Here is a 25,100-nt window from a genome sequence, read left to right as displayed (position 1 = left end):
CGTAGCCCACCGGCTCTGCACTACCCGACGAGCCCAGAAAAAGACGTGCGTTTGGGCAACGTCTCCTTTCTCTTGCCGCGAGCAAAACTCGGGTCATATGGCCCAGGCAGCTTGCACTTGGCGTCTTGCAAGCGTAGAGCATTGGCTCTGTGCCTTCGACAATGTCTCGAAACCTTGTTTCCAAACTATGGTGCTCAGGGCCGGTCGCGGGGAATACTCAGCCCTGCTTCCCGAGTTTGCCGACGCAACCCTGGCTGGACACACCCTGGCTGCCTGGGCAGAGCGCGAACCTTCCCGTCCCTCCTTTTAACTGAACCTGCCAGTTACACTCATATATACAGTATCTTAAAACATATATGTCTACTTGGGATAGGCGACTCCTACTGGTGAGTAGCGCATCTGGGCAGAATTACTAGGTTTTAACTCTTCAATGCTAATTTCATGCCTTCCCGCACAGTAAGAAACAACCAGCTACAGATGTGGAGCTCCCTTCTCCCTGTGTTCTCTATTCTGTACACAATTTTAATGGTCCCCCCCCCCCAAATGAATCTATCTCCGGGGGCATTCACGTGCTGGGATGTTGTTGCTTTCTAATAGATTCAGCCTTAGGGCAATCAAGGGCAGCCCCTGTAAGTGATGCAGGGGTTAAACTGTGAGTTTCTGTAACTGGCCAGTTACACTGGCAGATAATCCATCACCCTTCCAGTGGCTATGTGAAGTTATCCTGGTTTTTGAGGTCTAATACTGTACTTGGCATACATTCACATTGGCCTTTTCAGACATGAGGAAATCGAGGGGTTTGTGGGATTTTTTTAGATTTGTATTTTTAAGTAATCTCCCTACCCAACCTGGAGTTCATACTCACAACCCTGAGACCAAGAATCCTGTGGTCCACCCATTGAGCCAGCCAGGCTCCCCTGACAATTGAGGTTTTTACCTTGAGGTGTAATGACTTGGGTTAAGTCAGGCAAGAAGAGAGAGATGGTGCTTACCACCTTGCCAGGGCTTTTGAGACCAAGGTGGATGGAAAAGGCTATTTTCTGAATGTTTCCAAGCTCAAGAAAGAGTTGCAAATCTTTCATTGTTGTTGTTTGAGATGCCTTCCAATTTGATGCCACACCTCCCATTATTTAGTAATTGTAGACCTTTAGGGGCATCTGTCCTCCTCTAGTCCCTTGAAAGCCCCTTGAGGCCTTCTGTGACTCCAAGCGGCTAATTTAGGGCTTTGAAAATGATTACTGGGACTCAAGTGGTCTTGTAAAAGAATTATTGGTATGGTTGATATTTTGGCAGGATTTAATGACTTGTTTCTAAAATCCCCCTCTCAGGACTTTGGAAAGAACCAAATCCTGGCCATTCATCACAGGAAAGTTAACTTCTGCTTTCTCTAGGCTGCTTGAGGCAAAAATGTGGTGGGTCTCAAGGCTGTGAGGGGTTGATGACACTGTGATTTCATACCGATGGGGCTGTTAACAACTGTACGTTAGAAAACCTCATAGCACCATCAGAAGCTAAGTCAGTTTTTCTGTTCTGCCAATCTTTTGTTTAATTTGAGCACCTATGAACTGTTTTTACTCACAGCATTTTTTTTTTTTTAATTTTACGTATTTATTTCTCAGAGAGAGAGAGAGGGAGAGAGAGAGCGAGGGCACACAAGCAGGAGGAGAGGCAGGCAGAGGGAGAAGCAGGCTCCCTGCTGAGCAAGGAACCCCATGTGAGACTCTGGGATCATGACCTGAGCTGAAGGCAGACGCTTAACTGACCAAGCCAACTACACCAACCAGTTTCCCAACTCCCTGCACACCAACTGGACTCACAACAATTCAACTCAATTATGACACTACCTGGATTTAGTATCCCACAGGCTTAGTCAGATAAGACTGCCTCTCGCCCCACATTTCAGATACCAGTCACACATCTCCTGAGCCTCCCACATCACAGAGGAAGACCAAATCTCTGTTTCTGGTTGTATCATAATGTCACAGCACCTACTATGTGCCAGGAGCTAGAGATAGGGCAGTGAGCCAGGCAGACATCTCTGCCCTCCGTGGGCCATCCTGTTGTGGGTGGGGACATCCCATAAGCATGTAAACCATGAAACGGTCAGTACTAGTACCGTAACCAGACCTGGTGGCTGAGGGGCTTTGGGTAGCTTGCTGGGGAAGACTGAGAAAATGCTCCCAGATTTGAGACTGATCGGTAAGGAGAGACATCCACGTCAAGGTCTGGGTAAGGAGGCTTTCAGGATTTTCAAGGAACAGAAGGGAGTACAGTGTGGCTGGGGTGTCGTCAGTGAAGCAGATGGGGTAAAGAGGCAGGTGGGGGTAGATGTGACCAGCGACTGTCAGCCACGGTTGCAGTTGGGGTTTTGTTCCTGTTCCAGTGAGAGCTGTGGTTCGATTTATGCTTCGATCACTATGGGTGCTGTGAAGACTCAACCGTATCAGGGACTAGAGTGGAGGCAGGGTGAGCAGTCAGAGCTGTTCATTCAGTGAATATGATTTAACTGCCTCCTCCGTGTGTAAGCAGGCTGTAGCACTGAGCAGAAATGCCTCCTGATGGAGCTTAAATCTTGATGATCTGCTGCTGCTGTTAGTCTGAGGAGAGCGTGTTTTACCTTAACGTAGGCTGTAGTGTTTACAGTGTCCTGTTGTTGGCTTCTAGGCTAATTTTAGAGGTAGAATTGGACTTCCGTCTGGATAAGAAGTGGGTGTGGGAATGAGAGCAATTCTGGATTTATCCCCAGCAAGTGGATTGATGACAGTTTACTAGGTGAGATAGGCTTGAAGGGAGGAGGACATTTGGGAAGGAAAACCCAATAGTTTTCTTTTGGCTTTGTTACATTTGAGAAGCCTATTATAAATTGAATGGAAGTGGCAAGTTAACTGTTGGATGATTATTTTATTTGTTTTAAAGATTTTATTTATTTGATATAAAGAGTGAGCAAGAGAGAGAGAACATGAGCAGGGGCAGAGGGAGATGGAGAAGCAGACTCCCCTTGCTGAACAGGGAGCCCAATGTGGGGCTTGATTCCAGGACCCCAGGATCAAGACCAGAGCCAAAGGCCGACTCTCAACTGACTGAGCCACCCAGGTCCCCCCAGTTGGATGTTTAAATTGGGATAAGTTTGTGGGGGGCGCCTGGCAGGCTCAATCGGTAGAGCATGTGACTCAACCTTGGGGTTGAGTTCCAACCCCACATTGGGTGTAGAGATTACTTAAAAATAAAATCTTAGAAAACAAATTAGGAGAAGCTTGAGGTTGGTGATAGAAATTTGGGGTACTTTAACTGAGGACCATTAGGAAAAATGTGTAAGCCATAAGAGAGCTACAGACTCAGGTCTGGGTTTGAATTGGGAAATCTGGACAACCAGGGCTCTTGTGAATGAGTGCATTTTACCTTCGCTCTTTTAACCTCAGTTTTCCTCAACTGTAGAATGGGTGGGATAGTACCTCTTGGGGTTATGTGAGGATAGTATGTGATCCAGACATACAGTCTCTAAAACATGGCTTGGCACAGAGTAAGGAACCCAAAACTCTTCGTTTGTTATGGGCCAATACCCACCTGTGTCTAGGCATTGTCCAGGTCGTCTTATGTTTGTGCTGACTCTAATACGCACTTAGATTTTGCTTACACTGTTCCTAATGGATGCCAATGGAAGGAGAGATGACAGGAGAGAGTGGCCACTCAACACTTCGTGGGTACCCAGCACCGTGGCACGTCCCTGAAGACTGGATGATGAAGAAAGCTTCCTCGCTCTCCTGGAACTTAAGGGCTAGTCGGGGAGTGGAAATGTGGGGAAAGCTAGCTACAGAAAATGACAGTACGCACTCTGTCAGAGGTGAAATGAGGTGTTGAAAAATCCAGACAGTGCTCTCAGGGCAGTTTGAGAATAAAGCCCGACAGGGTTTTCTCCAGGCAAGTGTAAGCATGAATGATAGCAGTCACAATAGCTGAAGTTTGTTTCATGCCTGCAACGCGCTCGCTCGCTTGCTGTTTCCACCTATGTTACAGCATTCATTTTTCACAATAGCCTTAAGGGGCGATTAACTGGCCTCCTTTTGCAGGGGAGGCAACAGCAGGACAGAGAAATAAATGAACTTGACTGATACTTCATGGTGGTGGAGCCAGGCCTTGAACGCTGGCCCACTTAAGTTGGGGCTTTTAACTACAAGATTGCCATTCTTTAATATTCTGATAATGAATAAATAATCGGTAACAGTTGCTCCTTATCTTGGGGTATCATGGGCCTCAGGCGGTTTTGAATACCCAGCTACTGGACTGTTTTGATAGATATTGGTAGTTGCTAGTGGCTGTGGGTGGGTGAGGTTTGGTTTCTTCCAGATAAAATTCTGCCGCACATCCGGACATGTATTGGCAAGCAGGTACAGAGCAATCACACAGCCTGATCTGAGGCTTCATCTGGTCCCAGCTCTTGGCCCTTCTTGGGGGGCATTGACATGGAACTTGCATGTTCCCTGCATCACCAGGCGCAGCTGTAGTCTAGTGCTCAGGGCCCTAGGCCGCCAAGCCAGCATGACCACATGGATGGATCCCGGCCATGGTGCCATTCCTGGGGTGCACATTCACTCTCCAGTGGTGGTCGAGCCAGTTCGTGTAAGGGCAGGAATGCCCTGGCCAAGGTATTTCCAGCCAGATTGTATTAATCATTGAGATTCTCAGTGAAAATGAAAGCGCATTTCTAATGTCTGTTACATTGGTTAATGAAATCACAAATGCCACCAGGAGCCATCCATGGTCAAAGACACATAAAGCTACATGTTAAAGCAGTGGAAACCTTTTATTCCATAGCCACTGACAGCAGGGAAAAGAGCTGATCTCTGTTGCCATTTGTCCAGAGTTTTCAAGGGGGAATGAGGGAGTAGGGAGGAGTGAGTGGGGCCCAGCAGAGTTAGGGAAGTGAAACGTTAGAGGAGTTGGTGAGTGTATTTGCGATTAGGCCAGTTGTGTCTGCTAGTTAGCAAGTTAAGATTGTCCTTCCACTGAGACTGGGGAGACACGTCCTGTCCTTCCTGGTGATTATATTTCCAAGCGATGGCATGTGGGTCCTTGAGAAACACTCCAGAGTCATAGGACATACATATACATCTCAAAGGGACAAGGATTCAGAGTTGTAAGCCCTCTTTGGTCAGTGCTCTAAGAAAGGGAGGCCAGGGCCTATCTTAGGTGTTGGCTAGGACAGTTCATTTCTTTTGAGAGCCCTGAGCTTCTCCTGACTCAAAACGGAAAGGCCAAAGGCAGTTGGGTCATCCCAGGTATGCAGCCTTAGACTGCTGGAAGCCCTCTTACAGTTCGGTCATTGTCTGTTGTGCAGGGGTTTGTGCAGAGTTGCTTTGTGTTGAGATTTCGAGGGAGTTTTCACCATTTCTCACCATGACTATGCTGGTTAACAAAACCTGGGTTCATCAGAGGTACAGGTCATCAAAGTCCATGTGCAGGAGACTTAAGAGTGTGGCCTCTGAGGAAGTTTTAGCTGGCATGGGTGTTCCTCATCAGGGTATCTCGTCACCCCCAGACTGGAGCTTAAAACACACACATAGAGTCTATGAAAACTTGTACAAAAAGTCAATAAGTTCAAGAAGCATTTCCTTAGTAATGATCTTCCCCTTGCTTTGAGAGTTCTCTCTGAACATGCCCACACCACCCACTACGCGGTCATCTGATGGACAGGAATTCTTTCCTGGTTACTGCATATATGGGCTTCCTCTCTCTCCCTAGACAGAGCTCATACTATGACCTCACTGAACCCCCTGTTGAATGCTTTTGGTTACAAAACCTTTTCTCCCTACAGCTCTTTGTTTATAGTGATTGGAAATTTAGGTCCTCATTATATCATGTGATGCTTTGACCCTTGGAAGGGATCCAGGCATGAAAGTTCATTTCTATCCATGACTGGTGTGTTTTTGAACTTTGCGGGGAGGGTATTTGTGAAACACAGGGGAAAAAAATCACACTTACCACCCAGAGAACCACATTTTGGTATTTTAAAGTCCAGCCACCCATATTTAGTATATATGATTTTACTTTGCAAAATTAGGATTATGCTGTAGCTGCTGTATTTGTCCTGTTCTTTTTGTGGAATTTTTGTTTTTGTTTGTTTGTTTGTTTAACTAATCTCTACTCCCAACGACGTGTGGCTGAAACTCATAACCCCAAATCAAGAATTGCAGGTTCTACTGACTGAGTCAGCCAGGTGCCCCTTGGTGAGGGAAGTTTTTAACAGACAGAAGCCACTCTTTTGTAGCCATTAATATTTTCTGGGCTGACATTCAGGTATAGTTATTCTTGTGCCTTCAAACATGATGAATTCTCCAGAGGTGTTAAATAAGGGTGAATGAGTGAAAGTTAGTTAATAAGCATAGGTGTTAATAGGTTTGGGTGTTTTTCTATTTCCAAAAGACCAAAAATAGTGAAGAAAATCTGAATTACACCCCCTTTCGATGCCATCATCGACAATATATTTCAGTCATTTCTAACATTTTCTTTAACTTTGATCTTTTCCTTTACCTTTATTTATATAGATACTACCTATCTAATTGGTGTCTGAGTCATTATTTTCCTGTTGTATGAAGGTACTCATCGCTGTTTCAGTTACATGAAGTTTGAGTCCTGTCTTCTAATTACTAGTATCAGCACTTTTATTTTTCTGTTCATTTTTGTAAAATGCAGGCAGAGTGCACTCAAGTGCCACATAGTCACTCTCCCACACTGACAAAGGGTGGTGATTGGCTGATGTTGACCTGTAGGCTTATATACCTCACTGGTGAGCTAATACAGAAAGAGTGTTTGGAGATGTTGTGTAGTTAGGCAGGTTTAGGTTGTTGGGGAGATAAGTCTGTCACATATCTTATGCAGTAAATAGAGTGAAAGTAGCCATGTTGGTTGGAGAGTTAGCGCAAGGGTTCACTCAGATTTGTTTTCTTGGGCTGCTTTATAGCTGACCCAGGCGAGCTGACAAATAGCTTTGGGCTTCGTGGGACGCCTTGGCTGGGAGGGCTGAAGAGGGCCGACCTGTGGGAAGTGGAAGGCAGCCTCAGACTTTGTCTGCTAATGAGATCATCTCTTCCCCATTGCTTGATTCTGCCTGGTTTTCTGTGTAAAAACACCTATAGGCTTCCCACAACTATTCAAGATCTGGAAGTGAGTCAAGTATGAGACTCGGAAGCTTACCTTTCAGTGTCCCCGGTGTTTCAGTGAACTGCAAGGGAGAACAGTGAGGACAGCATTGTCTACTTACATTTCAGTTCATCTATTATAATCTGACCTCAAAAAGGAAGTCTTCGGGGTGGCGGGGGGCCTCTGTCAGTTAAGCGTCCAACTCTTGATCTCAGCTCATCCGCATTGGGTGTGGAGCCTTCCAAAAAAAATAAAATAAAATAGTAAAGTAAAATAAAATAAAATAAAATAAAATAAAATAGTAAAGTAAAGTAAAATAAAATAAAATAAAATAAAATAATAAAAGGAAGTCCTTATGTAAGATGGTATGCAGAACTAGCCACTGACACAGTTCCATTTTATCTCTTGAATTGTTTTCAGTACCTGTAATTTTAACTGTAACATAACTATGGTTCAAGAAAAAAATTCAACTGAGTAAATTCTAAAGATCTAATTGATTTTATTAAATGATTCATGAATCCAGCAGCATCCCATCTAGCAAGCAGAATGGTTTTTAAAGGTGGAGAGGGCGGGGCATCTGGGTGCCTCAGTTAGTTAAGCATCTCCCTTGGGCTCAGGTCATGATCCCAGCTGAGATGAGTCCTGGGTCAGCCACCTGCTCCTCCGGAAGCCTGCCTCTCCCTCTGCCTGTCCCCCCTCTCCCCCCCCCCCCGCCCCTGCTTGTGTGCATGCTCTCTCTCTGTTAAATAAATAGATAAAATCTTTTAAAAAATGTAAAAAATTAAAAATAAAGATAGAGGATGGAAAAGGAATACTTTTTAAAGGGTGAAGGGTAGAAAAAAGGAAATTATTAGCAAAGAATTCATTGTTTTAGGCAGGTCACCCTCTTAAGGGGAGGGGAATGGATGTATACATAAATTTCCCAGTGCTCACCAGGATATTCCCCTGTCAGCTGGTTAAATGTTACATCTTTGGAGGGTGGAAACTGCAGTTTGGTTGGGTATTAGGTCTTCATTTACTGATTTGGGGTCTTAATCTAAGTGACACAATTTTGGGTGTGTTTTCTTTTTAATACTGTAGAGATCCTGTGTTCTGGACATCACGTCAAGCAGCACTGTTAGTAAAGTTTCGTTACATTTTGTCATTGTCAGTTGAATTTAGGGTTGAGACAGGATCCTGAGAGCAGTATTGATCAAGTCACTGATCTGTGATTATGTTTAATGATCAGGTTTTCCAAGTAGTCTAAAGTGAACCTTTGCAAGATTTTTGAACACAGTGTGGGAGTCAGTGTAGCGTATGTGTAAGGAAATTCAAATAGTGGATTGATTTGATTACATAAAACATCTGTTTGAATTTTAAAGGAAACGGGATTTTACTTTGGCTTTTCTTCTGTAGTTTGCCATCTGAGATTAAAGCTGAGCTGATGTTTAAGGAAAGCAGCTGTTACAGAAAAAGTTGTAGTGAATTTTTTAGCACAGATTAAATTTTGAAACAACTTGCAGGTTAGAAGTAAGGTTGCAGCATACAGTGATTAAACAGCATTTCCCCCCCTCATGAAAACTGTCTAGTCAAAACAAAAATAGGAAAAACACATGCACACTCAACCCCTTAAATCTTATATATGCAGAGATAAGTGGGATAGCTGGAAAATCAGACTTCTCTTTAAGTATTGTCTTTATAAACGGGCCAACCACACTTTGAAACAAAGCCCATGAGGTCTTCATAGGATTTATTTTCCAGTTTTTTGTTCTTGCATTATATCTCAGTAATTTCACAGAGGGCTCAGTCTCCTAATGCTCTGATCCTTAGTGTGTGTGTGGTTCACCAAAACAAGGAAGAATTGAGTCTTTTGTTGTTGACTCCATGCTCACTGAACTCGTCCAGTGGTATTCTCAGAAACAATGGCTGTATTTTGTAACCATGGTAATGAAAATGTCTCTGTAATAGGATTCTTTATCAGTATGAATTTTCTTCGGCTTTGGTAGCATTATTCCTGTTAAATAACAAAAGATTCAACCAAGTAAATTTTAAAGACCTAATTGGCTTTACTAATCAATTTATGAATTGGGCAGCATTCCAACTAGAAAGTAGAAGGGAACTTCAAAAGTCTACAGAAAAGGAAAGGTTTTCTTTTCTTTTCTTTCTTTCTTTCTTTTTTTTTTTTTTAAGATTTATTCATTTATTTTATTTTATTTATTTTTTTTTTTAAAGATTTTATTTATTTATTTGACAGAGAGAAATCACAAGTAAGCAGAGAGGGAGGCAGAGAGAGAGGAGGAAGCAGGCTCCCCGCTGAGCAGAAAGCCCGATGTGGGGCTCGAACCCAGGACCTGGGATCATGACCTGAGCCGAAGGCAGCGGCCCAACCCACTGAGCCACCCAGGCGCCCCCAAGATTTATTCATTTATTTTAGAGGGAGAGAGAGAGTGGGTGAGAGAGAGCAAGAGTGCAAGGGGGAGGGGCAGAGGGAGAGAGAGTCTCAAGCAGTCTCCATGCCCAGCGCTGAGCCCTCTTGGGACTCCATCCCACGTCCTTGAGACTAGGATCTGAGCAGAAACCAGAGTCAGATATCCAACTGACTACACTTCCCAGGTTCCCCAACAGGGAAGGGTTTTCAAAAGTAGGAGGGAAGAGGGAAAAAGGAAATTACCAGTACAGAATCCATTGTTTTAGGCAAGGTTGCCTTCCTAAGGGGAGCAGAAGGGGAAGGAGTCATCAGTAAACTTCATAGTGCTGACCAGGAAATTCCACGTTGACTGGTTAAAAGTTACATTTTCAGGGGGTGAAACTGCAGTTCACTTCACCCAAGCGACACCATTTTGGGCCTGTGGTTTTCTTTTTAACATTCCTAAGGATACTGATGTCTTCTCTGCTGTTTGGGAAAAGGAATAAGAAAAAGCTTACTACAACTAAAGCAATATGTCAATCGGTAAATAATCACTGGGTACCTGGAAAAATATAGTTCAAGGCGTTAACTAGTCCTACTTTTATGCTTGGGAGCAACTAGTGAATTGATGCTGAATTTTCTTTTCTTTTTTTTTTTTTAAAGATTATTTATTTATTTATTTGACAGAGAGAGAGAGAGAGAGAGTGAGAGAGTGAGAGAGAGATCACAAGTAGGCAGAGAGGCAGGGGGAAGCAGGCAAGCAGGCTCCCCGCCGAGCAGAGAGCCCAATGCGGGGCTCAGTCCCAGGACCCTGAGATCATGACCCAAGCTGAAGGCAGAGGCTTAACCCACTGAGCCACCTAGGTGCCCCTGATGCTGGATTTTCTTTGTATAAGATCTCTCCTGGGCAGAACTCCTTCAGAGACCTGAATCGACGCTGGCGTATCTCAGCTTCCGAGTTATGCCTGTGAAAGGGGAGGAAGCAGCGGGTTCACTGGGGGACACACTTCCTTAGGAGTAAATGAACTAGCCCCAGGGGAGCAGGTGGGAAGTTGTGCAGGTGGTTTCTGTGCAGCCCTGTGGTTATACAGTGTTTCATCTGGGAGGGTTCTTACCATTTTTTAGCTTCTCAGAGGAATCTTATGACCTCAGAAAGACCTAATGTAGATTGATAAGGGGAAGACCCAACAGTGGAGACCTCTCCATTTAAAAGGCAGGCTTTCGGGGTGCCTGGTTGCGTCAGTCAGTGGAACCAGTGACACTTGATCTCCAGGTTGTAAATTCTATCCCCACGCTGGGTGTAGAGATTACATAAAAATAAAATCTGAAGGCAAAACGAAACAAAAAAACCAACCCCAAAACTTTAAAAGGAAGACATTCCTGTAGCAAACATAGAAAGAGAATAAAGTGATGGAGGGTACAGCCTGCCTGGAGAGAAAAGAGCCTGGGGGTTTGGGGTGGGAGATGTTTTGGCTTTGTCAGATGACACCCTACACCCTAGAAGTTTGTAAGGGAGAGTCCTAGATGCCTGGGGGTTTTGGCAGCCCTGGTTTCCAAGGAGGAGCAGCTATGGCACTGTGGGTTAGAGACTACTGGGGAGCTAAGGAACTGAAGCCGGGGAGGGGAGGTAAAGCATTTTTAGGGCCTGTGGCAGTAGAGGGGAGGTTAGTAGCTAGATATGGGAGATACCAGGTTTTAGTGGAATGTTTTGGGGTATTAAAAAACAAAATTCAGCTGAGTAAAATTGAAGATCTTACTGGCCTTATTAAACAATTCATGAATTGGGGGCGCCTGGTGGGGTCAGTCAGTGGAACATACGACACTTGATCTCAGGGTTGTGGGTTCAATCCCCACATTGGGTGTAGAGATTACTTAAAAATAAAAAAAAAAAAATTGTGGGGGGGTAAAAAACCCGATTCATGAATTGGGCAGCATCCCATCTAGCAAATAGAGAGGAGCTTCAAGAAGTTTTAGGAAATGGGAGGTTTTTATAGGAAGGAGAGTGGGGCAAGGACGTTATTAGCAAAAAAAAAAAAAAAAAAAAAGGATTGTTTTAAGCAAGGTCGGTTTCCTTTAGTGGGAAGAGCGGGGGTGGGGGGGTGTCTTTTTTTTTTTTTTTTTAAGATTTTATTTATTTATTTGTCAGAGAGAGTGAGAGCACAAGCAGGGGGAGCGGCAGGCAGAGGGTGAAGCAGGCTCCCCACCAAGCAGGGAGCCCGATGGCAGGACACGATCCCAGGATCCTGGGATCATGACCTGAGCCAAAGACAGACGCTTAACTGACTGAGCCACTGAGGTATCCCAAGAAAGGGGTCTTAACAGGCAGATTTCCTCATATTCCTTTGAGAGGGGTGGAGAAGGGCCCATGTGACAGATGATCTCATTGGTGCTTACTGCAAAATTCTTGACTGACTTAAGACTATATTTCTCAGAAGGAGGTAGAGGGTGGGGAGGACTTCACTTAAGTTAGGTATCAAGACCTAGTTTGGTTTCTTGGCCTGGTGTCCATGACTCCTTTGTGGGCCTGTGGTTGATTTTAGAGGGAGATCTGAACAGATTGCTCTCGTGAAGGAGGAACGGGTTACAACCTGAACAGATCTGGGGCAGGCCCTTGGTATGCGTAGTGAAGAAACTTGGACAGTTCCTTTCCCCAGACTGCAGGATGCTGAAGTTCATTTACTCTAAGTTCTGGAAGCTGCCAACATTTAGTCTGAAGGTAGCCTCCATCCCCTTGATTTTTCTCTTCTTCTTCCTTTACCCCCTTTCGCCTTTGTTTTTCTTGTTTAAATTTGTTTGATCCATTGAGATTTTATTCTTTGGAAAATCCTCAAGTCTAGTTCTGGAAAGATCAGGTTTTGTGGTTGGGGTGATTTTTGAGGCAGATCATGGAATCAGAGAAACTTCTGGAAGAGACTTTAAAAGGCACCCTTTTTTAAATTCCCCATCTGAAGCTTAGATGTCTTTTTTTTTTTTTTCCCCTAAGATTTTATTTATTTGTCAGAGAGAGAGAGTATAAGCAGAGGGAGCAGCAGGCAGAGGGAGAAACAGGCTCCCCACTGAGCAGGAGGCCCATGTGGGACTTGATCCCAGGACTCCTGGGATCATGATCATGACCCGAGCTGAATAAAGGCAGGTGCTTAACTGACTGAGCCACGCAGGCATCTCAAAAACTTAGATGTCTTTTTTTAAATGTCCCTTCTAAGTGTACCTTAGAAACCTCCCCGGTGTTGGGGGCTCAGTACTGTTACCAGTTCTTAAGCTTTCTGAGCCTTGGTTTCTTTGTTCATCAAATGGAGGAAATTTGTGTCTTGCTTCCCTTATATAATTGCTGAAAAGGATCCTAACTAGACATCCTTGAGTCTTTGTTCTCTGTGAAGTGGTGATGCAAGGGTGTTATTTACAATGCAAGAAACTAAGATCATTTTAAGCAGAAGAGGATTTAATGTGGGGAATTAGCTGTTTAAGAAATAAAAGAAGTAGAGGAGCAAGAATCAGGGACCAGCCTTTAAGCTGTTGGATTTGAGAACATACTATGATAGCTGTGTTCCAGAAGTCTGGAAGCTGAAGCTGCTGTCACCACCATGACTGCTTCTTGAAACCCACGAAGCTGGTGGCTCAACAGATGACCTCCAAGTCTAGCCAAGGCAACTGCCTCTCCTATCCCGGACCTTGCTTGAGCACAGATACCACGGCAGGAGAGAGGCCCCCATTTCGTTTTCCTTCCAGTTGTGAGTGTTACCAACTGTCAGGCCCGGAACAGCAAAGGAGTCTGAGAAATGTGGTTTTACTTTCCGGATTCTGCAGTACTGGAAGGACCTGTGAGAGAAGGTAGGAATGAATGGAGGCTGAGTGAGGCAGTCCATGTGGAGTGCATGATGTGAGGAACTAGTGTGATCAGCTCCACCCCAGTGAGCACTGTGCTTCCCACTCATTGTGGTTGGATCGATCAAAGAACAGACGACACCCACTGAAGTGAGACCGGAGTGTCGGGGGGATTGGCTTAGAGGCAGGAAGGTGGAAATGTGTGTTGGAAAAACAGGTTTTCCTCCCTCTAGTCCCTTCATTGCATTGCGCGGTCATCGCTTTCACACCACCAGCAGGTTGATCCTTCTGCTAAAGTATGGTTATAATCTTGACATCCCTTGCTTGATTTTTCCAATCCTGTTTGGGGTTAATGCAGTGGATTTTCTAAATGTGAGTCCTTTGTAGAAATCTGTTACTTAGAATATATTAATCTTGATAGGACTAGCAATATTGTGGAAATGAGCAATTTGTATTTTTTATTTTTTTATCTTTTTAAAAGGTTTATTTGTTTATTTGAGAGAGCGAGGCTGAGAGAGGTCACAGAGGGAGAGGAAAAGGGGGACGCTGACTCCCTGCTGAGCAGGGAGCCCGATGGAGGGCTTGATTCCAGGACCCTGGGATTATGACCGGAGCCGAAGGCAGGCACTTAACTGACTGAGCCATCCAGGGACCCTCTTTATTCTTTTTTTGATGACTCCACCTAGGAGTTTATCAATTTTATTATTAAACTTAGGAAAGATGCTTGCCTGGTTGGCTCAGTTGGTTAAGCATCCGACTCTTGATTTTGGCTTAGGTCGTGATCTCAGGGTGGTGAGATCGAGCCTGATGTCAGTCTCTGTGCTGGATGTGGAACCTGACTTGAGATTCTCTTTCTGTCTCTCTCTCTCTCCCTCTAAAAAAACAAAACAGAACAGAACCAACCCAAAACAAAACAGAAAAACACGTTGTGAAAGAAATAATTTTTTTCATTTTTATTTGTTTTCTATTTTATTGATTTCTGCTCTTTATTTCTATCTTAATGATTACCTTGAGTTTAATCTGCCCTTTGGTTGATTTTTTTTTTAAGGCAGAAGCTTAGACCATTATTTTAAAACTCTCGTTTTTCTTGAAAATAAGTAAAGCCATAATTTACATCCCACATGTTTTGATGTTGTGTTTTTATTATTCTGTTTAAAGTATTTTCTAATTTCTCTTACGATTTATTCTTTGACCTATGGGTTATTTAGAAGTTTTCCAACATTTGAGGATATTTCAGGAGTATTTTTGCTATTGATTTCAAATTTATTTTTGTGGGGATCAAAGAACATATTCTGTATATATTAAGTCCTTTTAAAGCTGTTGTTTTCTGGCCCAGAAATGATACATCTTGGTGACTACCCCATGTACTCTTGAAAAGAGCAGATTCTACCATTATTACCTATAGTGTTCAAGTTGATTGCTCGTGTTGCTCAAATCTCCTGTACTGATTTTTTTAGTGTTGGTGGTAGTGGGGATGGAGATAATCTAATTCCTTGGGAGAAGGGTATTTTCTAAAATGATTGTGTTTTTATCTCTCCCATTAGTTCTGTCATTTTTTTGTTTACTATATTTTGAAGCTGGATTAGGTGTACACACATTGAAGATTGTTATGTTTCCTTAAGGAATTGATCCTTTTTTTTTTTTAAGATTTATGTAATTATTTTAGAGAGAGGGCGTATGTGCATGGGCGCGCTCATGCACTCAAGTTGGGGAGGGGCAGAGAAGAGTGAGAATCTCAAACAGATACCCTGCTGGGCGAGGAGTTGGAGTCCGGTGCGGGACTCCATCCAAGGACCCTGAGAACATGACCTGACCCCAAATCAAGAATCGATGCTAACTGACTGAGATGCTCAGGGCCCCTGAGTGGATCCTTTAATAAAATGATCTCTTTTATCTCTGGAAATGCTCTTTATCTTCAAGTCTTTGTCTGATCTCTAAAAGGCCATATGGTCCTTTTAACTTTCAACCCATTTGTATCTTTTGTCTTTTTTTTTTTTAAGTAAGCTCTGTGCTGTATGTGGGGCTTGAATTTACAACCCAAAGATCAAGAGTCACATGCTCTACTAACTGAGCTACCCAGGCGCCCAAGGTTTTATAGTAATCTGTATACCCAACATGGGGCTTAAAATTACAACCTTGAGATCAAGAGTCTCATGCTCCACCAACTGAGCCAGCCAGGTGCCCCAGTGTATTTCTTTAAAAAAATTCCCCAAACTCTTATGAATAAGTCTTCTATAATTTTTCTCTATGCCTGTGCCTCTTTGGGTTAGAACACTGGAAATAGTCCTACTGTAACACATTGTGAATATACATTCCTAAAAATCACCCTATGCAGAATTGTATAGTAAAAACCACAGGTGCAGGGTGCCTGGATGGCTCAGTTGGTTAAGTGTCTGCCTTCCACTTAGGTCATAATCTCAGGATCCTGGGATTGAGCCCTCCATAGACCTCCCTGCTCAGCAAGGAGTCTGCTTCTCCCTCTCCCTCTCCCTCTGCCTCCTCCCCGTTCATGGTCTGTCTGTCTCTCTCGCAAGGATATAAATAAAATCTTAAAAAAAAAAAAAAAAGAAACAAACAAACCCAAAAAACAACCACAGGCCAAGGGAATAATGAGGTTGGGACATAGCATTCTAAACTTTGTCAGTGATACATTAAAAAAAAGGAAACTAGTTAAAATGGTATTACAGTTTTATGAATGTTAAATGATTAAGAAGAGGGCACCCGGGTGGCTCAGTCAGTCAGGCGTCTGCCTTTGGCTTAGGTCATGATCCCAGGGTCCTGGATTTGAGTCCTGCATTGGGCTCCTTGCTCAGCAGTGAGCCTGCTTCTCCCTCTACCTGCCGCTCCCCCTGCTTGTGCTCTCTCTCTCTCTCTCAGATAAACAGATAAAATCTTTTAAAAAATGATTAATACTTATATATAAACAGTATGAAAAGTTTGGCACTTGATTCTGAAAAGGTCTGAAATTTGCCTATGGAAATGGATGTTCAAAGAGTTGCAGTTTGTGAGTTACTGTGTAGTGGAAGGAAGGTTATCTGAAATCGGGTGGAAAGGTGTAACACCACATGTGTTCTGGAAATTCATAAGTGCTGGCTGAACTGAGGTGTGCATTTCATGTAGCCTATGCAGCTTAATGCAACTGAGTATAGTTTTCTGCTTTCAGTGGGTATCTCTCACAGATGAAATTACACATCTTGTTATGTTCACATTGTTCCCTAACATGGCAGGGGAGAAAAAAGTTTTCTTTGACCCTCCTCGCATCTCTGGTGGACACAGACAGATTAACAGGAGAAAACCATACACATTTATTTAACGTAAGGTTTATGTGATTTGGGAACCCTCCTAATGAAATGGAAACATAAAGAAATGGTGAAACCTACTTGCTTTTATATTAGGTTGAACAAAGAGAGGCATTTGTGTGGAAAGTGATTTAATTTTATGGGAAGACTTACTAGAAAAGTAAGAATTATTTTAATCTGGTCTGTTTTAATAGGATTCGCTCCATCTCAACTTCTGTTCTTTCATAAGAATGTCTTCCTCCTGGTATAGGGAGGGCACCTTTCTTGTGGGAATTTCTCTCTTTTTTTCAGGAAGAAAAAGGAAGGCCAGAGTCCTTCTCGCACCTGCTGTTTCTCAGGTGTCTTTACTCGATATGCCAAAGTGTCATATTTTAAGATGACATGCTTTGAACTCTTAATATCAGCCCTGTTGGGGGACACCTGGGTGGCTCAATCTGTTGAGCGTCTGACTCTTGGTTTCAGCTCAGGTCACGATTTCATGGTTGTGGGACTGAGTCCCATGTCAGGCTCTGCACTCAGTGTGGAATCTACTTGAGATTTTTTCTCCCTCTTCCTCTGCCCCTACCTGTTCACTCAAATGCGCTCTCTCTCTCTCTCAAGTTAATAAAATCTTTAAAAAATGTATCAATTCTGTTGGAGCAAATTTGTGTTTTTAAAGCAAGTATAGCAGGACAGACATAGGATGAGTAGCTCAGAAACCCTGGGTGTTGGAGACCTTCTTCACTAAACTGACCAGTTTATGCTCCTGTTAGCTGTGTGAGGGGGGAGCTGGCCCCCCCTGTCTCCCTTTGAACCAGCTCCCAGAAACTTGGTGCTGGAAGTGGCTGGAAGGATGCTTGCCTTCTGCTCCTCCTTGTACCCAGTTATGCTCAGATTTCTTGTACCATAATAAGCAAATAGCTCCAGAGGCAGGAACTTCCTACCTTTGGAAGCTGCTCTCCTCCACTTTTTGGGAGCTCTGGTTTAATTCTTCCTATGGGCCTCCCGAGTCCAAAACGACCCGCCAGCTAGGATCTTGGAGAGGAAGGAGGAGATAGTTTTGTATAACAGTTAGAAGAGGCAGGCGAAGTTGGAAGGTGGGCGTGCACCGTGGCTCCTGGGCCATAAGAGGACCACAGCTGGGTTGATCCTGCTGGTTATGGGAATCCCCAGCATCCTCCCAAACCACAAACTGTAAATTGGGACATGCTGACAAAGGGGAATTGGGCCTCTGGGTATGAGAAATTTCAATCGGAAGCCAAAATATTTGGAACTTTTAGCAACTCAGATAGTTGTTTGTTTGTTTGTTTGTTGAACTTTTAGCAACTCAGATAGTTGTTTGTTTGTTTGTTTGTTTTTTTTTTTTTTTGCAACTCAGATAGTTTTTAAGGATTATGATCAGGCAGTTTGAAATGAGAACCATCTTGGGAAGTGTTTGGTTGGTAGCAGGCCACCTGGAGTCTCTCTCCTGACTTTCTGGTAGGAGTGATAGCTGTCACTTCTGGTCGTGGGTTACTGTTTTCCAATGGCCTGTGGTCTATGGGAATCTGGGAAGTCACAGGTGACTTCTGGAGCTAAAAGGATCCTTAAGGGAGTGACACACCCACTCTCACATGTTATTGAAGAGGAGAGTGGCCCCCAGAGCTCAGGGCCTCTTCCACAACCAACAGCAAATCAGGGCCCAGGGGCTGCCACCTTGTTCCCCAGGCCTTGGCCATGCTCAGTGCCCAGTACACAGTTCTTAAATGACAAGAGAGTGAATGGGTGGATATATATATTTAATTAATCCTGAAGACATCTACCATCTTTGCAGAGCAGTTCAACAAAGAGCTCATGGCTATAGGTTTTAAACATCTTATGGTTGATGTCACATATTGGTTTTTGATACCATGTTTTGCTGAAATAAAATCAAATCAGTGTACACCTTTTGTCCTCTCTCTTCCCTTAAATTCCCAGATAATTGTTTACCATTTTTTCCCCCAGAAAGTTCTGCTCTGTTGGTGGATTGTAGGATTTAACAGAAAGCAGTTTTTAAGACTATGCTTTCCTACCAAGTGATGTCATTTTGTGAAAGTTGCAGGTTGCTGAATAAGAGATATTAGGCTATTTAGAAAGAGCTGGTTAACCACTGAGCTGCTCTGTGCAAATTATTATGCTGAGCAGTAGTTGCTCCTTGCAGGCTTTGAAAAGCATGAAGCAGTAAATCATTTCCTTATGATGGGGGAAGGAGAGCGATGCGGGTTGTCACGGGATTGCCTTTTCTTGGAAGCGAGAGGTCCAGCAGAGCTGAGTCTCTGACTTCTTTTTCCTGCTGTGGTGTGGCAGAAAGCAAGCAGGGCTTTGGAGTGCTGGCCAAGAAGGCTAATTAATGCTCATTTGCATTTGATCCTCATTATGGCGAGTCTGGGGGTATTCCTAGGTTATTTTGTTTGGGAGACGTCCCTTCTGTCTTCCAGTTGGCATAACTCCCTCTTCCTGTTTGCAAGACTTCAAGAATATTAAAAATTAGTACTGTAAAGAATTTCTGGAGTTCTTGATCACAAATTATCTATTCTGTAAGGCTGTTCTTAGAAGAGATAAAGCAAAAGCTGTGGATTTAAGTGGGCTGTAGCATTTGGAAAGACTGATGTGAGCCAGCATGTCCCAGGGCAGCGGTGTTGGTCTTTTGGGTGCAAAAATTCTTTCTCTTGAGCGACTTCCGCAGAGCCGATAAACCCCAGATAGTAGTAGCACTCACCAGTCTTGGTGAAAACACTGCCCCCACCTTTATCATCTGTGACCCACAAAGCCCCAGGGAGGTGGGACACTGCCCAGGTAAGAACCACTGAGTGCTTTGGGCTTGATCATTTTTTTCATACAGTTTAGAGTTCTTGTGAAACAGACTGAATTCTCCTTGAATGTGGCACAGCTGTAGAGATGAAAAAGGACCCGAGCAAAGTAGATGATTCTACCACAGCTCCACCTTGACATATATGAGATACAGTAGATATAATATATACTATGAGATACAATAAAAACTTGACATAAGGACACAGATTGTACTTTGGATGTGGTTTACTTTAAATGTTGCTCAGAAATAGTATGTTAAGATTTAGTGCTTTAGGTAAGCCAGTTAAATGAGCCTATGTTTGATAGGAAAAGGAAAAGCATGCTTTATAGTGAGAGAATTCATCTAGACCTATTTCTAATGTGCATTTTAGGCTTTATTGTTGACTGTCCAGAGGTGGTATGGTTAGATAGTTAAGAGCTGATTCTGATGCTTGAATTTAGGTGTAGTCTGCCCATTTCCAGTGGTGTGCCTTTCCTGTTTTTAGTTTATTTACCTGTGATATGGGGTAATCACTAGTGTCTTCACAGGATTTTGCACTTGGAACAGTAGCTGGCCCAGAATATGAGTTCATAAATGTTCCCTGTTACGGGATGGACTGGCACTTTTTTTGGGATAACAGTACCAAAATTTTAAGATGTAAATAAGTGTCTTTTGAGGCTTGATCCATGCCCTTTACATCAGAATAAATAATGTGTAGCTCTCATATTTAACCGTATTAAAATTGGTTAAAAGAGGTCCATAAAAATATTAGGAGGAAAGATTAGTGAATTTTTAAAATTATAATCTTGTAATGGCTAAGGTTTTTCTAGTTATAAGAGAAGATACATAAAACAAATTGATGACTTTGACTATATAAAAATGAGGAACTTGTCCAGAGCAAGATATAAACTAAGTCAAGCACAAATGATACACAGTGATTCATAGGGTAAAGATATGTTTTCCTTAGTGTACCAAAAGAGTTTTTATAAATCAGTGAAAAAGACACACAATAGAAAAATGTACAAAGGTTAGGGATAGATACTTTAGAAAAAAAAAAGGCAAATTGTCAGAAAATACGTGAAAAGATGCTCAGTCTTTCTCATAGTTAAAAAATACAATTAAAAATATTGTGAAAAAATATCTCTAATCAGATTGGCAGTTAAAAATACAATATCCATGGGCTCCTGGGTGGCTTAATCGGTTAAACTTTTGCCTTTGGCTCAGGTCATGATCTCAGGGCCATAGGATCAAGCCCTGCATGGGGGCTCCCTGCTTAGTGGGGAGCTTGCTTCTTCCTATCCCTCTGCCCCTCCCCCCTTGCTCCTGCATGCTCTCTCTCTCTCTCAAAAAAGTATAATACCCAGAGTTGATAAAGTGATAGAAAAACCATCGTTTGTGGATTCATGTTTATTCACCTCTGAAGGAATAAATTCTACTGTTTTTTTGTACTGGGAGTAAATGTGGAACATCTTAATTCATCGTTGGTAGTGAAAACTAACTTAAAAGTAAAAATTTATTAGACTTCCATACAACATAATATTAGGTTGCCCCTAAAAAAAATGAGGTAAATTTGTGCAGAGAGGGAGAGAAGTCCAAGATGTGCTGTTAAATAGGGATCAAAGAAAAGTATCTATGTGATGAAACCCAATGTATATGGTTTTCTAAAGGAATGGGTACATAAGTATTTATTTATGTCAGTGCTTGTAAATGCATAAAAGTTTCTGAAAGCTCTTAAGATATATTGTAATATACAAAAACTGTCATATATAGAAGACTGTATACTGTCATATAGAAGATATATGTAGAAACTGTCGTGGGGCTCCTGGGTGGCTCGGTCAGGTGAGCCTCTGCCTTTGGCTCAGGTCATGATCCTGGGGTCCTGCGGGCTTCTTGCTCAGCAGGGAGCCTGCTTCTCCCTCTCCCTCTGGTGCTCCCCCTGCTCTTGCTTTCTTTGTCAAATAAATAAATATAATCTTTAAAAAGATGTTAAAAAAAAAACTGTGGTAAGTTCTTACTGCATTGGAGTAAGAATAGGAGGTTGGATGGTAGAGGATAATGGAGGGAGCATTTGTTTCTCATTTGACATCTTGCTGTGCTGTTTGAATTTGTCATGAGCATGTGTCGGTTACTTTTAAAATTTTCAGTCTTCGGTTTTAGCAAACCTAAATGTGTGAATTTTGACATGTATGACTGCATTTTTCTGGCCCTGTTTTCATTCTTGATACTGCTCTTGCCCCTCAAGGAGATGATGGTGGGTAGTGGTATGTGTGTTATATATTTAGGAAATGGCTTTAGACATAATAGATTTGACCCATTTTTGCATTAAGACAGGAAGCTGAGATGATTAATTTGGCTGCACAGTTCTGTACAGATATGGGGTGTATGTGCATTATTCATTTGCATATGTAAATATTGTTTTTCATAACTGAGTGTACTGAGGTGAATAGAACTGGAAAAAAAGAAGAATATGCCTCCCATAAAAGTGGGTGCCAAGATTACGGGTAACCATCAAATTAGTTTTTGTAAGGGTCCCCAGCTGGCTCTGGATTTTTAGAAGACATTTGAAAGGGCTGCTTTGGTATAAGACAAGAAAATTGTTGGAGGAATGGGAGCTCTGGTGCCAGGATTCAGCCATTGCCAATGTGCAGTCTCTTAAGAAAACTGAATGTGGAAAGATCCATGACAAACTTTATATAAACTTTACAAAGCATTTTATAGCTGACCAACAAGTTAAATACATGAAACGATTTCAGCTTTAAGTGCTAGAGATTTGTCCTTGGGGGGACACTTGATTCCCGTTTAAATTAACAGGTGTTCAAAAAAACCTCATAGTTTCCTTTTTGTTCTTGAAGTGGAGTTGGAGAAATGCCTAAGCTTTTACTTTTCTGTTGAGGAAAAGTAGCCAGCTTTTTAAAAAAATCATGATTTGAGGTTTTCCTTTTTTTTTTTTTTTAACACTTCCCCCATTTCTTTTAAAAGGACTTTATTAGGTTATTTTTTAATTAAAAAATCTTTATAAAAATTAAGATAACATAGTTCACATACCATACAGCTCATGCATTTAAACTGTACGAAACAGTGGTTTTTAGGATATTCCCAGAGTTGGGAAACCATCACTACAGTCTAAGCGTGGGACATTTTGTCACCTTCCCTGGCTGTTAGCAGCCATTCCTACTTTCCCCCTAAATGTCTTCAGAGCCCTGGGAATGGCTAACCTGCTTGCTAACTCTGTGGATTTGCCTCTTCTGCATGTTTTTTTTTAATTAATTTATTTGACAGAAATCACAAGTAGGCAGAGAGGCAGGCAGAGAGAGAGAAGGGGAAGCAGGCTCCCTGCCAAGCAGAGAGCCCGATGTCGGGCTCCATCCCAGGACCCTGAGGTCATTACCTGAGTCGAAGGCGGAGGCTTAACCTGCTGAGCCACCCATGCGCCCTGTGTTTTATGAATAGAACCAAACAGTGTGTGGTCTTTTGACTGGCTTTTCTCACTGGGCTTGCGTTCAGAGTTCATCCATGTTGTAGCGTGTACCGGTATTTCATTCTCTTTTATGGACTATCCCTCATTTACTCATCTGTCTGTCAGTTGATGGTTGTTTGAGGTTGGTTCTGCTTTTTGCCTTTTAATAATGCTTCTATCACCATCCGTGTACAAGTTTTTGTGTGCATATGTTTTCATTTCTCTTCAGTATCTATCTGTGAAACTGCTGGATCGTGTGGTAACTAACCATGTTTAACATTCTGAGGTACTGTCAAATCATTTTCCAAAGAGGCTGCTGTGGCGTACTGTTCCACCAGCACTGTATGAGGGCTCTCGATTTCTCCACATCCTCGCTGACTCTCGTTACTTTTTTTTTTTCTTTTAATTACAGCCATCCTAGTGGGTGTGAAGTGGCATCTCATTTTGGTTTTGATTTGTATTTTCCTAATGGCTGATAATGTCGAACATCTTTTTTCAGGTGCTTATTAACCATTCCTATATCTTCTTTGAAGAATGTCTGTTCAGATCCATTGCCCGTTTCTTAAATTTTATTTATTTATTTGAGAGGGAGAGTGTGAGCAGGGGGAGGGGCAGAAGGAGAGGGTAAGAGAGAGAATCTCAGGCAGACTCCCTGCTGAGCGTGGAGCCCAACACAGGACTCGATCTCATGGCCCTGAAATCATGACCTGAGCTGAAATGAAGAATTGGTCACTTAACTGACTGAGCCACACTGGACCCTGTCCATTTCTTTTCTTTCTTCCTTTTTTTTTTTTAAGATTTTATTTATTTATTTGACAGAGAGCACAAGTAGGCAGAGAGGCAGGCAGAGAGAGAGAGAGGAGGAAGCAGGCTCCCCGCTGAGCAGAGAGCCCGATGTGGGACTTGATCCCACGACCCTGAGATCATGACCTGAGCCGAAACCAAGAGTTGACACTTAACCAACTGCGCCACCCATGTACCCCTATTACTGTAACTTAAAAGTTCTTCAAATATTCTAGATATTCTATCATCTATTCTAGATATCTCGATTCATAGATTCTAGATATCTAGATATTCTAGATAGCTTTATAAGACAGGTGATTTGCAGATATTTTCTCTTATTCTGTGACTTTTCTTTTCACTTTTTTTTTTTAAAGATTTTATTTATTTATTTGATAGAGATCACAAGTAGGCAGAGAGGCAGGCAGAGAAAGAGGGGGAAGCAGGCATCCTGCTGAGCAGGGAGCCCGATGTGGGGCTCGATCCCAGGACCCTGAGATCATGACCAGAGCCGAAGGCAGAGGCCCAACCCACTGAACCACCCAGGCACCCCATCTTTTCACTTTCTTTTTTTTTTTTTTTTTAAGAATTTTTTATTCATTTATTTGACAGAGAGAGATCACAAGCAGGCAGAGAGACAGGCAGAGAGAGAGAGGAGGAAGCAGGCTCCTTGCTGAGCAGAGAGCCCGATGCGGGGCTCGATCCCAGGACCCTGAGATCATGACCTGAGCTGATTTTTTTTTTTTTTTTTTTTTTGCTTATGCTTTTGGTTTTGTAGCTAAGAAATTTTTGCCTGACCCAAGGTCATGAAGGTTTAGTGCTGTGTTTTCTTCTAACAGTTTCATTGTTTTTCACTACTACATTTAGGTCTTTGATCCGTTTTGAGTTAATTTTTATGTATGGTATAAGATGGGATTCTTTTGCATTTGGTTATCTGGTTCCAACACCATTTTTTGAAAATACTGCTCTTTCTCCCTTAAATTGATCTTCTTGTCAAAAATCAATTGGGCCATAAATGTTAGGATTTATTTATTTCTGGGCTCTCAATTCTTAATTTCTAAAAATTGTCTATACAGGCACGCCTGGGTGGCTCAGTTGGTTAAGTGTCTGCCTTTGGCTCAGGTCATGGTCCCAGGTTCCTGGGATCAAGTCCCCTGGGTGGGCTTCTTGCTTAGTGGGGAGCCTGCTTCTCCCTCTCCTGTTGCCCTTCCCCCTGCATGTGCTTTCTCCCTCTCTCTCTCTCTGTCAAATAAATAAATAATAAATCTTAAAAAAAAATAAAGATTGACTATACACTGGATGAATTATTCATCTGGGCTATAGACACAGTGGGACAGTCAGTCAATGGGCTAGAAATTGCAGTTTGGTGGCTGGTGACTAGTCATTCTTAGGTGGTTGACTCATCTCTGTGTGATCATGAGATTAAATATT

General features: G+C 42.6%; 1 protein-coding gene across 1 annotated transcript in view; it reads left to right on the top strand.

The window, feature by feature from the left end:
- SERINC5 (serine incorporator 5) overlaps positions 1-25,100 on the top strand; it is a 101,039-nt gene that overhangs the window by 571 nt on the left and 75,368 nt on the right. The gene's annotated exons all lie outside the window — the stretch shown is intronic.

The sequence above is a fragment of the Lutra lutra genome, chromosome 5 (assembly GCF_902655055.1).
Source record: "Lutra lutra chromosome 5, mLutLut1.2, whole genome shotgun sequence".
Taxonomy (NCBI): domain Eukaryota; kingdom Metazoa; phylum Chordata; class Mammalia; order Carnivora; family Mustelidae; genus Lutra; species Lutra lutra.
The sequence above is the reverse complement of the archived record's forward strand: the minus strand, read 5'-3'. Positions and strand labels throughout refer to the sequence as shown.